The sequence below is a fragment of the Protopterus annectens genome, chromosome 11.part0 (assembly GCF_019279795.1).
Source record: "Protopterus annectens isolate FY-2018-M chromosome 11.part0, PAN1.0, whole genome shotgun sequence".
Taxonomy (NCBI): Eukaryota; Metazoa; Chordata; order Ceratodontiformes; family Protopteridae; genus Protopterus; species Protopterus annectens.
In genome coordinates this window covers 565735476-565748914 of record NC_056745.1, presented here as the reverse complement: position 1 = coordinate 565748914, position 13439 = coordinate 565735476, and the positions used below count along the sequence as shown (strand labels likewise).

The 13439-nt window shown below is 40.0% G+C and overlaps 1 protein-coding gene across 2 annotated transcripts in view; it reads left to right on the top strand.

The window, feature by feature from the left end:
• The window catches only part of LOC122815513 (solute carrier organic anion transporter family member 1C1-like), a 4185790-nt gene that overhangs the window by 931979 nt on the left and 3240372 nt on the right, over positions 1-13439 (top strand). The window lies entirely within an intron of this gene.

Here is a 13439-nt window from a genome sequence, read left to right as displayed (position 1 = left end):
TATCATAACAGTAACAATTGTATTTATAGCATGATGGCTATAGGAAAACCATCAACTTTTATTACTTTAGTAATAAGTTACAGACACAGAAGTAAAATGTAGCTTAAAAATGATGAGAGATTTGAAAGGAGGAGTTATAAAAATGAGAAGGAAGATAAATGGACAGAGGAAGAATTGTACTTACTGGTGGGGTGTGCAACAAGGAGGAAAAGTAAGAGTTTAGGAAATAAGTGCAGTTTGAGGAGAAGCAGTAAGGTACAAAAAGATTGGGAAGCACAGTGGCTATAAGAATCAGAGAAAATGAATCTGAGTAAAGCTAGCCAGGTTAGCAGGGACAACACAGCCATCTTTGGCATAGGTGGTGTTTAAGCAAAATTTTGAAACTATTTAATTTTTCTGTTTTAACTGAGTGAGAATTTCATTCCCGAGTTTTGACGCATAATGAGAGTAGAGAGAGTCTCCAGCAATGTTGAATGCTTTACTGTTATATAGTAAAAATTTATTGTTAGAGTGAAGTACTCTAGTGATTCAGTAGAACAGTAAAGTGTTTTGTAATGCTGGGCATTTGTCTGGAGAGTACAGTAGGTTGTGGGTAATGGTTAGTTGTGAGTATTTCAACTAGTTTGGGAGTTCAAAACAGTTTAATTGTTTTATTGCAAGGCAGTGGTATGTCTTACAAAACTGTTTTGTAATTGCAGGAGGCTAGTTTGGTTTTATACATAGTGTTGATATTTGTATGAATAGGGGAAGCATATAATAGAGAAGGAAGGGGGTATGTTGCTGCTAAGGTAATTGTTGCTTGATCTGTCAGGTAGTGTTAATTCTATATAGGGGGGCAAGTATTTGGTGAGTTTTCTTCATGGAATAAAGGATGTGATGATCAATGTGAGGTTATCTATTATGACTGAGTAGCTTGGTTTGCTTATGGTTTCTATTTTTGTGTTATTATTTGAGGTAATATGAAATGTGTGTTTCTGGTTAAGACATTGTTTTAGAGTAAATAGCATTAGTTCTTTTTTTTACATTAAACAGAAAGTTAGAATTTTTCAGTCATATTTCTGCCAGTGAATTATTTTTGAGTGATTTCCAATAATTTTGTAATGGATGGAGCAGAGCGGATAAGGGTTGAATCTTTTGGCATATTGTACGAGAGTGGCAAGTGTTGTAGCAGTATGAAGTTTATTTATGAAAATATTAAATAGAAGGGGGCCAAGTATTAAACCTTGGGGAACACCAACAGAGACAGGTTGAAATGCTGAATGCTTTTGTTGCCATTTACTTGTCTTTTGATGATTATATAATTAAATGTGAATTCAGGTTTGGGAGGGCTAAGTGAGACCTAGTGCTACAAATTCAGGGAGGAACTTTTGGTGGGACACTGTGTCATATGCTTTGGAAATGTGAAGGAAATGTGAAGAAACAAGGGGTCCTTCATTTCTGTATTTATTTACTATGTTGGTGAAGTTGAGGGCAGTAGTAGTACTGTGTTTGGGCCTGAAACAGTGCTGGGTGTTGGAGAGGAGGTTGTGTTTGATTATATGTTTCATAAGCTATGAGCGAATGCATTTCTCAAGGATTTTAGAGAAGGGTGATTGGATAGCAGTAAGTGTATAGTTTAACTCTGTTGAAGTACCTCCTTTGTGGTGGGGTATTACAATGGATTTTTTTTCAGATGGATGGGACATAGTTTTCAGTTACTGACCAGTTGATTAGAATAGAAACAGGGAAGTCTAGTGCTTCTGTGCCTATTTATTAGGATCTTAGTGGGAAGGCTATCAGCAGCCGATGTTATTGCTAGTAACTTAGTTACAAATTTTTTTATGGTTTATGTTGGGATGGGCTAAAAACTAAGACAGTGTGTTGCTTTTGTGAACAGATGGAAGTTGGAGGGGTGAAGTGAAGTGTTTATATCATGTTATCGAAAGATGGAAATAGCGAACGCTGTTTCATCGACCCCAAAACATCTAAACATGAAAATATCGAACATTCAGAACAGCAAATTTTTTCCCATGGAAAGAATTTGCTGCTCCGAAACGCATACACACAACACAAGCACATCAGACAAATAGCAATGACACACATACACTTAAATTCCTACATCTAACGCTACACTAAACTAAACATACACGACTATCTACCCACTTACCTTAACCCAAACCCTAACCCTAAGGTCTGTCACTATTGCACACTCACCTAACCTGTGCCCTAACCCTAACTGACTTAAACCGCCCCTAACCCTAAAGTCTGTCACTATCACAGACACGCCTAACCCACCCCTAACCCAAATGTACAACCACACACTTACCTGAACCCAACCTGTAACTTTCCACCACAGCGCTAAGAATAGCGAAGCCACAGAAATGGCCAACCAAATTCTTTCCTGAGGAAAGAATTCACTGTTCTGCAGCTTTGCTATTCTTAGCGTTCACTGAATAGTGTTCGATATCAGAGCATTTGAAGTTTTAATACTTTGATGTTCTGATATAGACCCGAAGTGAAGTGGTCATTGATTAGTGATGGAACTGACTGAACAGAGTGTTGAACTGAGTGACAATGAACTCTTTGTTGTATGAAGTAAAAGGACATGGTGTAGTGGTATGGCCAGGGTGTAATAGTTTATTTAGAGAGGAACAAAATAGCTTGTGGTTGTTTTGGAGATTACTGTAGTATGATTTCTTGTCAGATTTAACAAGGATCTTGGTACGGTTTCTAAGCTATCTAAAATTTTGGTAGTCATGTTGTGTTTTATTCTTATACTGTTATCTCTTTGCAGCATGAGTTGTTTGGTCTCTTTTGCCAGCCATGGAGCTGGATTAGATTTTACCCTTGTCCTAACTGGTGCAAATCATTTAGTATTTTTAGTAAGTTGTAATTGAAGTGAATAAGTACTTCATCTAGGGGCATCACTCTTAATACATTTCAGTTGTAGTGGCACTGGGCTGTAATAAATGTCTTGGTCAGATCTGGTTAAATTGCATACTTGTTTATAGATTATTTGTTTGGGTGAACTATGTTGTCTAATTACATAGTTTGGGAGGTGGTCACTTATAGTATCTGGTAAGCAACCATAAGATTTTATATTATGAGGTATGTTTTTCAATATCCAGTCCAGTGTGTGGTGCCTGTTAGTGCTTTTGTTGATTCTGGTGGTGGATCTTATTGATTGGGTGAAACCAAATAGGTTAATAGTCCTTTGGGTTGCTGCTGTTTATGGATTGGCAGTCTATATTAACGTCACTTAAGATAAAGGTGTCCTGTGGATGTTGTGAGATATCCAGTTTAGGATTCTTTTCAGCTGTGGTAATGTTGGTGGGGTGTATACTGCTGAGGTACAAATAGATTTCTTTTGGTTGATTTTGAGGTATGCAATCAGAAGTGCAACATTATTAAACTTTGGGATATTTAGATGGGCTGGAGTTATTTCTAAGCTGTTTTTATAAATAATACTACCTGCTCTTTTAAGATTTCTGTTTTGAGTATGTTAAAACCTGGAGGAATAATTTCATTGTCAGTTATTTTTTGTTTTAGTCAAGTTTCATTGGTAATTAGAATGTCTGGGAGTAAAAATCTAGACATGGATGGATATCATGAATTTTGTTGCAGACTCTTCTGAAGTTAATGTTGAAAAGAATGAGGTTAGTTTTATTACCTGATGGGAAAATTGTGTTAGAAGCTTTGGAAAGTATTGGGTTGGCTATGGTTGGTAGTTGATGTGTGGGCCCGGGGTTAGGGTGAATATCTCCAATAAGTTTCAGAATGGAGGTGAGGTAAGTAGAGGTATGGAGCTATTTGTATTTGTACCCAACTTTCAGTACTGCTGATAAAGTGTTGTTCTTGACATTGATATATCTATAAGAGAAGAGATCTGGAAATGTATGTTGGTAGGAAGGATGGATAGGGAGAGAGATGGTTTTGTGATGTATGTGTGTTTGTGATGGAGTTGGGAAATGATGTGGGAACATTATGGGAGTTAGTGAAGTGACCTAGTGTTGTGAGTGTACAAAGCAGTAGCAATTGACTTAAATGTCATTGTGAGTTGAGATGGTGGGTAGATGAAGGTGGAGGTTTAGGAAGATGATGGCTGTATGTTATATTAATGAAATGAATGATCTGATGTTGTCAGTCTTCATTCATTCTTGACAGATGGGTTTAATTCAGACCTCTCAGAACCGACTCGGCTGTTATACATAGCTTGTGCCAGCCAAAAAACTCTCGAGCTAAGGCTCTACCCACAATCCCCCTCTTCCATTACCTCAGATCTCATTTTTTGCACTGAAAATTTGATGTGTCAGTCGATACTCTCAGCTAAGTGCTTTAATTTTTCTACTTGATTATTGTCTTTTCTAGTGATTTTTGCTAAAAAGCTATTTGTATTTCTTCTTGGATAGTTCTTCATTCCTTTTTGTGAGTGTGTGACTGTTTTCTGCTGTTTCTACTCAACCCCTCTACCTAACAGTATTTCTACTTACCATTGTTGGTAACAGGACTTCCCTTCTTTTCCTTTCTTTACCATTGGTAGTCTTTAGATATCATTGTTCGTATTCTTCTCCCTTTCACTCTCTATATCCTTTGGGTATTTCTACTATACCATTGTTGGTAGACCTTGTTAACAAAAAAAAAAAAAAAAAAAAAACTTTCCTTCTCTCTTTTCTACTTGTGTGATGTGAATGTGTGTGTGTAGGAGTCAAATTCAGTATGGCAGAAAAACAAAAGGGGGCATCCAGCTTCAAACAGTGTCAGGACTGTGGCAGAAAGATGTCCATTTCAGATGGCCATCTTTTTTACATGTACTGCTTGGGTGCCCCTGATTTGGACATTACTTGCAAAACTTGTCAGGTCTTTAGGCCCATACTTTAGCAGAGAGGTGCAATAAACTCATCTTAAAAGTCCTATCTAAGGCTGAGATTGGCTTCCCATTCTGCACAGCAGTCCATGGTGCCCAAAGTCGATCCAATGATAATTCCCAGGACTAGATGTTCCCTTTCAGTAGACCCACTCTTAGTCAACAACCTAGCCCTTTACTGGCTAGGCCTGAGTCCCCTTTGGGAATGTCAGTCTGCTCTTCCAGGCGTCTCTCTGAGTTGGACATAGTTAGATTGGTGGACCAGCTTTTGGCAGCCAGATATCCCCTCCCCCACCTTCACCCACCTCTCTCCCACCCAGATCCGAGGCTTACTCTCTATGGACTCCACCAGTTTATCCTACTTCAATCTCCTTTCAAGTTTTGGAGCCCTTTACTTTGACGCTGCCAGTACCAGCTACCTCAGTGCAGATGGTGGACCTCACCTCGGTGATGGAGTCGACTCTGTGGTCTTTGGCTCCTTCGGATCCATTGCACACCCAGGACTGCAGGTTTGCTGTCAGTTCTGAGACCCTTAGTATGGTTCTGGTTGTTTCCACGGTGCTGTCTTTGGCTCTTGGAGCCATGGCAGTTTTGAGCCCTCTCCTGGCTCCTGTTCTGAGTGGCGGCTCATCAGAGCAGGGTGTGACCACAGTTCCGAGATTGTCTTTCTCGGTTCTGGGCTCCCATCCCTCTTCAAGTGGGTCTGCCTTCCAGATTATGAAGAGAGCTTTGGCCTCAGCAAGCTCCCAGCTGGCTCCATCCTCATCCGAGTGCCATATTTTTGTATCCTCTGGTTCACAGTTGTTACAATCTACTACATCTGGATATCTGGACAGTGGGCACAAGAGCTGCAAGACACCCTGGTTCAGGGTCACTCCTCTTTGGAGTCTTCTACAGAATTTCCCCCTGAGGAGCCACCCTGTAAGACGACATGCAAAACAAAGCACATCGATTCTCCAGAAGAATCAGTCACCAAAGAGACAGATTACAATGAAGGGGAAGGTCCTGTCCTCCTGGTCACCCCCTGAAAATGGCTCTTTATTTATTTATTTATTGACATTTGTTAACTGGGTTAGACCAGCTAAGCCAGGAACCCATTTTCAATGGAGACCCAAGGAGAAAAGCTCCAGAAATAATGCAAGTAATTATGATATTTACAAAACATTAAAGTAGGGTCACAGAAATGTAGTGCAAGTCAAACATTTGTGCACAGAACTACATAGGTAAAATAACAGTTAACATGTACAATTTCCAAAATTTGAGAACAACAGTATATAGCATAGGCCAAATAACAATGAAAAAGTTTAGAGAATATTACACAAATGAGTACAGTATGAATACGATTTAGACATCCTAGAAATACTGAAACAGATGGGTGACTGGAAGCCCTCAAACCCATCCTCTGAGGAATCTGTGTTCTTGCAAGCTTTTTGTGCTCACCCCTCTACTTCCTGGATGACCCCCATCTGCAGGTGACCTAATTAAGCTGATGGTTCTGCAGGTGTGGAAGGCTCCTGATTCCATATAGTGCATTCCCCGGAGGCCAGATAAAATTTTAACAGGCCCAGAAGATCAGCCCCATTGGTCTAAGGGTCTAGCAGTGGATACCATGGTGATGGTGGTGACCATCAGGAAAGAACTCGCTGAGGAGAGTTCTACTGTCCATCCTCCTAATCTTGAGTTTAGGATGATGGACAGATTTGGGAAGTGGGTTTTTGCCTCATCGTCCTTTGTTGTTAGGTCCTTTAACTTCTTGGCACATTTTTACTAGACTCCAAAAGGATCTGATAAGTCAGCTGTCAGACACCCTTACAGGAGCTCTGTCTGATGAGGTTTGGGACAAGGTTGCCTCACAGCTTGCCACCCTGGAGTCTACTTCAAACTTGTCCATGCGGCTCATTGCCCATGCAGCCGAAGGGTCATCTAGGGCAGTGGGTACAGGTGTTACCATAAGGCAGTACACCTGGATGTGCTTGTGTGACTTTGCAGAACCCTTCAAGTCTTCCTTCGTCAAAGCTCCGGTTGACGCATCCTCTTTGTGTGGCCCAAAAGTTAGACACACTAGCCAGGTGTGAGAAGAATGAAAAAAACCTTTCTTCCATGGGTGTTTGTTTCTCAACTCCTCAACAATCCTATTCTAGGAATCAAAGGAGTGGGAAAATGTGGTTCAAAAAATCCCAGGGGCCTTTTTGTGAAACATGTAGTGAGTACTCTGCCCGGGGCAGAGAGGAGAACTCTTCTGGAAGATGTCCTCCCTGTAACAGAGAGGGTCTCCATAACCAGGGCCCCAAAGATTCTTTTCCAGACAACCCTCTCAGTGCTCCTGAATGTAGGCCCAATTGCTTACCTCTGGAAGCAGTCAGGGGAAGATTTTCACTGTACCAATCTGCCTGGCTTACAATAACTTTAGATTCTGGGGTGCAGAAATCATCAAATGTTATCATATTCCATTCAATCTTTTCCCAAGACTTCAGAAATGAATGCCCGATGTTCCACCCAGTCAGAGGGATCTAGCAGCTACTGCAGAATTCCAAAAGCTGCTTCTAAAAAGAGTCATTCAAGAAGTCCCACCAGACCAAAGAGGATCCAGATTTTACTCAAGATTCTTTTTAGTGCCAAAAAAGACAGATGACCGGAGACCAAGTCCGGATCTCAGCTTACTGAACAAATTTGTACAACAGACAAAATTCTGGATGGTCACGGTTCAGTCTATCCTTCCCTTCCTGGAGAAGGATGACTGGATGTGCTCAATAGATCTTCAAGATTTGTATTACCACATAAAGATGGACAGGTGCTCCAGAAGATATCTCATCTTCTGGCTAGGAGCCAGTCATTACCAGTTTTGAGCACTGCCATTCAGTCTCACCACAGCCCCCAAGGTGTTCACCAACTGTTTCCATATCTAGATGACTGGCTGCTCACTGTCCCTATAAAGAGGGAGAAGTCACAGCTGACTCCAACACAAGATCTAGAGGTCATAGGAGCAAGACTCAATATGATTTCCTGTGTAGCCTTCTTCCTCTAAACAGGCTGATGAAGTTAAGGTCACAAGTTCAAGTGATTATCTCTTGAAACAAAGTTCCTGCTCACCTGGTACGGCAAACTCTGGGGTCCATGACAGCAACTATAACCTTAGTGGGATATCACATGAGGCTGCTTCAATGGCTCTTGGTGACACAGTGGTTGATTCTAACTCATCCAGTGTCCCATACAATCCTGATAACAAATCACTGCAAAAAGGATTTATCTTGCTGGATGAAGCCAGAAGAAAATCTGTGGGGTAGCTCCTTTTCTCCCCCTCTGCCCAAAGCCACAGTGACCACGGATGCTTCCCATATTGGGTGGTGGGCATTATCTGGGGAAGACTGTCTAAGGCACTTGGTCCCCACAAGAGGCCAATTTGCATATCAACATTTTGGAATTAAGGGAAGTCCTTTTAGCATTGCAAGTGTCTGTCCTTCCTTCAGGGACAATTGCAGTCCAATCAAACAACATGTCAGTTGTCTGGTATATCAACAAACAAGAAGGAATCAGATCCTACCCTGTATGTTGGGAAGCCCTAAAAATTTGGCAATGGGCTACTGCTTCCAACCGCTTTCTTGTAGCAACACATATCCTGGGGGAATCCAGTGTGATTGCAGACAAGTTAAGCAGATGCATGCTGTTGTCTCAAGAGTGATCTCTCAGCCACAACATAGCAATGAAGATTTTTCATTGTTGGGGCCAGCTGTGCTTTGACCTGTTTGCCTCCCCAATAAACAACAAATGCAGCAGCTACTTTGCCCTAATCCCCCCTTCATGGGGAGTCCCCAAAAGATGCACTGCTTCTGGGTTGGTCCCCAGGACTGCTTTATGCCTTTCCCCATTCCACTATTTCCCCAGTTTTTGAAGAAAGCCCAAAGGTATAGAAACAATGTAATTCTCATTGCACCCTATTGGCCCCATCAAGTCTGGTTTCCCTTTCTGTGGTCTCATCTGGTTCACTCCCCTTGGATTCTGGACCTGACTCTGGACCTATTATCTCACCCTCAGGGCTCGGTGCATCCCATTTTCCAGAACCTCAAGCTGACGGCTTGGTATTTCCAATTTCAGTAATTGCCAGGCAGAATAATGTATCTTCTTTGGTACAAAGGATTCTTCTGGCTTCCCATAAACCATCCACCAGAAATCTTTACCAAAGCAAATGGAAAAGATTTTCAATTTGGGCCTGTTCCAACAACACAGACCCTTTCTCAGCATCAGTGGACAAGGTCCTAGAATATTTAGCCATCCTTTTTAAATCAGGAGCCTCTAGTTCTACTATTAGAGTCCATCTAGCAGCTATTTCTAATTTTCATGACGACTTAATGATCATTCCCTGATGGCTCATCGTTTGTGGAAAATTTTTCTTAAAGGTGCTTTACATTTAAAACCTCCATTCAAAGACCCAGTAGCACCATGGGATCTGACCTTAGTCTTACAAACCCTAGTTCATCAGCCATTTGAGCCAGCAGCTACTTGTGACCTCAAGTTTTTGTCTTGAAAAACCTTCTTCCTGGTAGCTGTCATGTCAGCCAGGAGAATTTCTGAATTGCAAGCTTTGTGTAAAACATCCTTGCATCATCTTTTACAAGGACAGAATGTCATTAAGACCCAACCTGTCCTTCCTCCCTAAAGTGGTGTCAGAATCTAATATTAATCAGTCCTTAGATTTGCCAGTCTTCTTTCCAAATTTTTCAAACAAAAGTGAATACTGCTTACACCTGCTGGACGTCCATAGACAATTACGTTTTTGCTTGGACAGAACAAAATCTTCTAGAAAATTAGAGCAGTTATTCGTTTCCTTTTCAGGACCTAGATTGGGTAAACTGGTATCAAAAGTAACTTTATCAAGATGGCTTAGAGATTATATTACCTTTGTTTATAACCAGAATAAATTCAAACTACCTGCTCCGGTTAGAGCGCATTCCACTAGATCAGGTTCCACTTCAGCTTCCTTTCATTCCAAGGCCTTCATGGAAGATATATGTTCAGCTGCTACATGGGCTACTCCTCCCACCTTTATCACTCATTACAAATTAGATATGGTCTCCAGAGGAAGAGGATCCTTTGGCTCTATGGTACTTAGGAATATCCTTCCTTAGGGCCATCCAGGACATAAAGTAGCTGGGAACTCTGTCCCATCTGTCAAGAATGAATGAAGAGTAACAACATCAGATAAAAAAGTTATGCCCTTACCATGACATTCCATCTGTGTTGTTGATCTTCATTCATTCTCGACATCCCACCCAACTTCCCCCACCAAGAAACTTCTGGAGGATCGGACCTAGTCCTGGGATGCCGCAGGGTTATTCCTTAGACAGGGCTTCTATATTTTCTCTTTTCTCTGCAAACTCAATCTGAGGCAATCAAAGAAGGGGTTTGTGGCTACAGTCTTAGCTTGAGAGTTTTTTGGCTGGCGTGAGCTATGTATAATGGTTGAGTCAGTTCCAAGAGGTCAGAACCGAATCCATCTGTCAAGAATGAATGAATATCGACAACACAGATGGAATGTTATGGTAAGGACATAACTTCTTTTTATGAGAACTAGAGAGAAAGAGATGTTGTAAAGGATGGGAAGATAATTTCAGGGTATTTTATAGATAGTTGAAGAACTGGAGAGTGGTTAGGTTGCATGCAGAAAGCTGTATGGTATGGATTTGTAGGTTGCAGAAGCTGAAGAAATGAGTAGAGTATAGATGAGGGTGGAGACTACAAATGTGTATTGATCAGAAGTATAGTAGTCCAAAGTAGTACCTATGAGTAGCAATATCAGTATCTAAAAGAGTGCTTTTGTGGTACTGGTATGTACATGTGTGTGTGTGTGTGTGTGTGTGTGTGTGTGTGTGTGTGTGTGTGTGTGTGTGTGTGTGTGTGTGTGTGTGTGAGTGTGTGTGTGTGTATGTATATGGTTGATAAATGTGTGTGTGTGTGTGTGTGTATATATATATATATATATATATATATATATATATATATATATATATATATATACACACACACACATATACATAAACCATAATCTACAAATGTGTGCATGTGAATAGATGGATAAATGTTTTGGTAAGCAGGAGTGTGTATGGAAAAAAGTGGACTGAGAATATCTGTAAAGAAAGTCTGTGGGATTGGCTGCAGCAGGAATTGACAGGATAGAAATTGGAAGAGGGTTTTTTAATATGTATGTCTTTAAGGTGTGGATAATATGTACTAAATTGTAGGAGTTAAGAGCAAATAAATGTAAGCGTCAGGGGGGTGGCTGGAGAATTTGGTGTGGGAGGAAGTGAAGCAAGCAGAGATAAAAAAAAAAATCACAGTAGAGGGAGACAATCAGTCTATGCAGGCAATTCTAACATAAATAATGGTAAAAGACCCATTTAACATAAAGTACTTTTACTAATTATGGACTAAATATACTTAGTTATTAATACCTCATGAAACTTCCAAACAAACAAATGAAAATAGCCGTTAAAAGGCAAAGTAATAAAAAATGAATGGCTAAAAACACAAAATGGCTTTATTACATTAAAATCCAACTGGTAAGTGCTTTCAATCCTCTCATGGAACTTCTTTAGACCAAGTTGTATAATGAACAAACTTATTTAAATACTTAATAACAATAACATGTGACTCAAAGCATTTAATGCCTTAACCTTTTCCTTCTAAGAACAACTTTAAAGTTTTCCCTGTCATTTAAACCAGGGTATACACATGCATTCAGCCTGATTTGCCAGCAATATTCTCTGTGATCCAGTTCATCTTCTGCATCAAACCTATGATCAAAACCATTGACTTCAATCAATTATTACAAATTTGAAGCATGCCTTATTTTTTCTAACAAATGTTTTTGCTTAACATGTTTTGCCAAGGCATTGCTTACATCAGTCTTGTCTACTGCTCTTAAATGTTCATTTACTCACATGTAGAATTCTGTAATGGTTCTTCCTATATAAAATGCTGGACATAATTCACAAAGAGTATACCACATATTTGGACCTGCAGTTATACAAATTATTCAACCTAATTTCAAAGCTTCTTGCTGTCACTACAAAATTCTTGACTTCTTTCATATATTGACGTAACTTACAACTGTTACATCTTTTCATCCCCACTTCCAAAGCATCAGGCATACGTGAGCATAAATTCCTTTTCTTAAAAAGTATTTTAAATTCTTTCCTTTTTTAGAGAGAAGGGAAAAAAATGCTCTGTGCTGTAGCTAAAGTCTTGCCAAACCAAAATAGTCCAAACTAGAAAAGAAAGATTGGCAAGACAAGGCTGTAAAATAAATTGTTTTAATAAAAACAACGACAAATCCAAACACTGGTAAGCGCTTTCGGGTTCTCCAACCCTTCATCAGACAAACAAAATAGCACTGGTCTTTACATTTAAACATACTGACAGCCAATCAAAAACAAACATTCCTAATACCTTACCCGCCTATTTTGTAAGGCAGGTTTTAAGGGAACAATTTCATTGATGCCTGGATATCTGTGTGATCCCAATGTTATAATCCATTTGGATTCAAGTGTCTCAGTAAGCAATTTTATATCCCCCCCTCTTACTCCTAAACTCACATTGGTAATGACCTTGAATAAAATGTATGTGTGGGGTTATCCATCAAGTGCCTATAAAGTGCATTGTGCTGATCTTTGTTTCTTATGCTGGACAGGTGCTGTAGAATCCTGACCTTAAACATGTTGTTTGTCATCCCTACATAGTAAACCGGACACTGTGTACACTCAGCCAAATAAACCACATTGGTGGTTCTACAAGTGGCTTTGGCCTTAAATTCAAATACCTGTCCTGTGGTTGGATGCTTGAAAATGTTGGACCTATTGATACTACTACATGCTTTGCAAGTACCACAAGCTACCGTCCCTGTTCTGGTGATCAGTGGTTTGCTAACAGAAACTGTTTTTTCTCTGCAAAGTAAGTCCTTAAGATTTTTGTTGCGTCTGTAACCAAAAAAGGGTGCTTCACCTATCAGAGTATCTAATTTGGGGTCACTTCGTAGTATATTCCAATTTCTTCTGACTATACCCTGTATATCCTGGATGTCACTGCTATGTGTAAAATAAAGCCTAACCTCATCATATCTTTTGTTCTTCTGATGTTTTTCTCCTTCCATTAGACCTTGCCTCAACCAGGGTTTATAACCATCATTTCGTCTCTTAGAACCAAAATCTATCACTCTGCTGACCATACCCTCATTATAACCTCTCTGGCCGAAACATGCTTTTAGGTTTCCTACCTCTCTATTGAAATCCCTATCATCTAGGCATAATCTAGAAGTTCTACACACTTGGCTTTTTACTATGTTGGGAAACATATGGCGAGGGTGCATACTATCATACGATAGTAGATGGTTCTTCCAACAATCTTTTTTGTGTAACGTGGAAATGTACCCGTCCAAGGTATAGCTTATCTTAACATCTAAGTAATCTATTTGTTCCCTGGAATATTTTAAAGTGAATCTTAAAAAGGACGTGGTGGAATGAAGGTATTCCAGAAAACTATACAGTTCAAGGGAGCGGACAAAGGGGGAGCTATTGTCGTACTTGACAAAATACTGTATGATAAG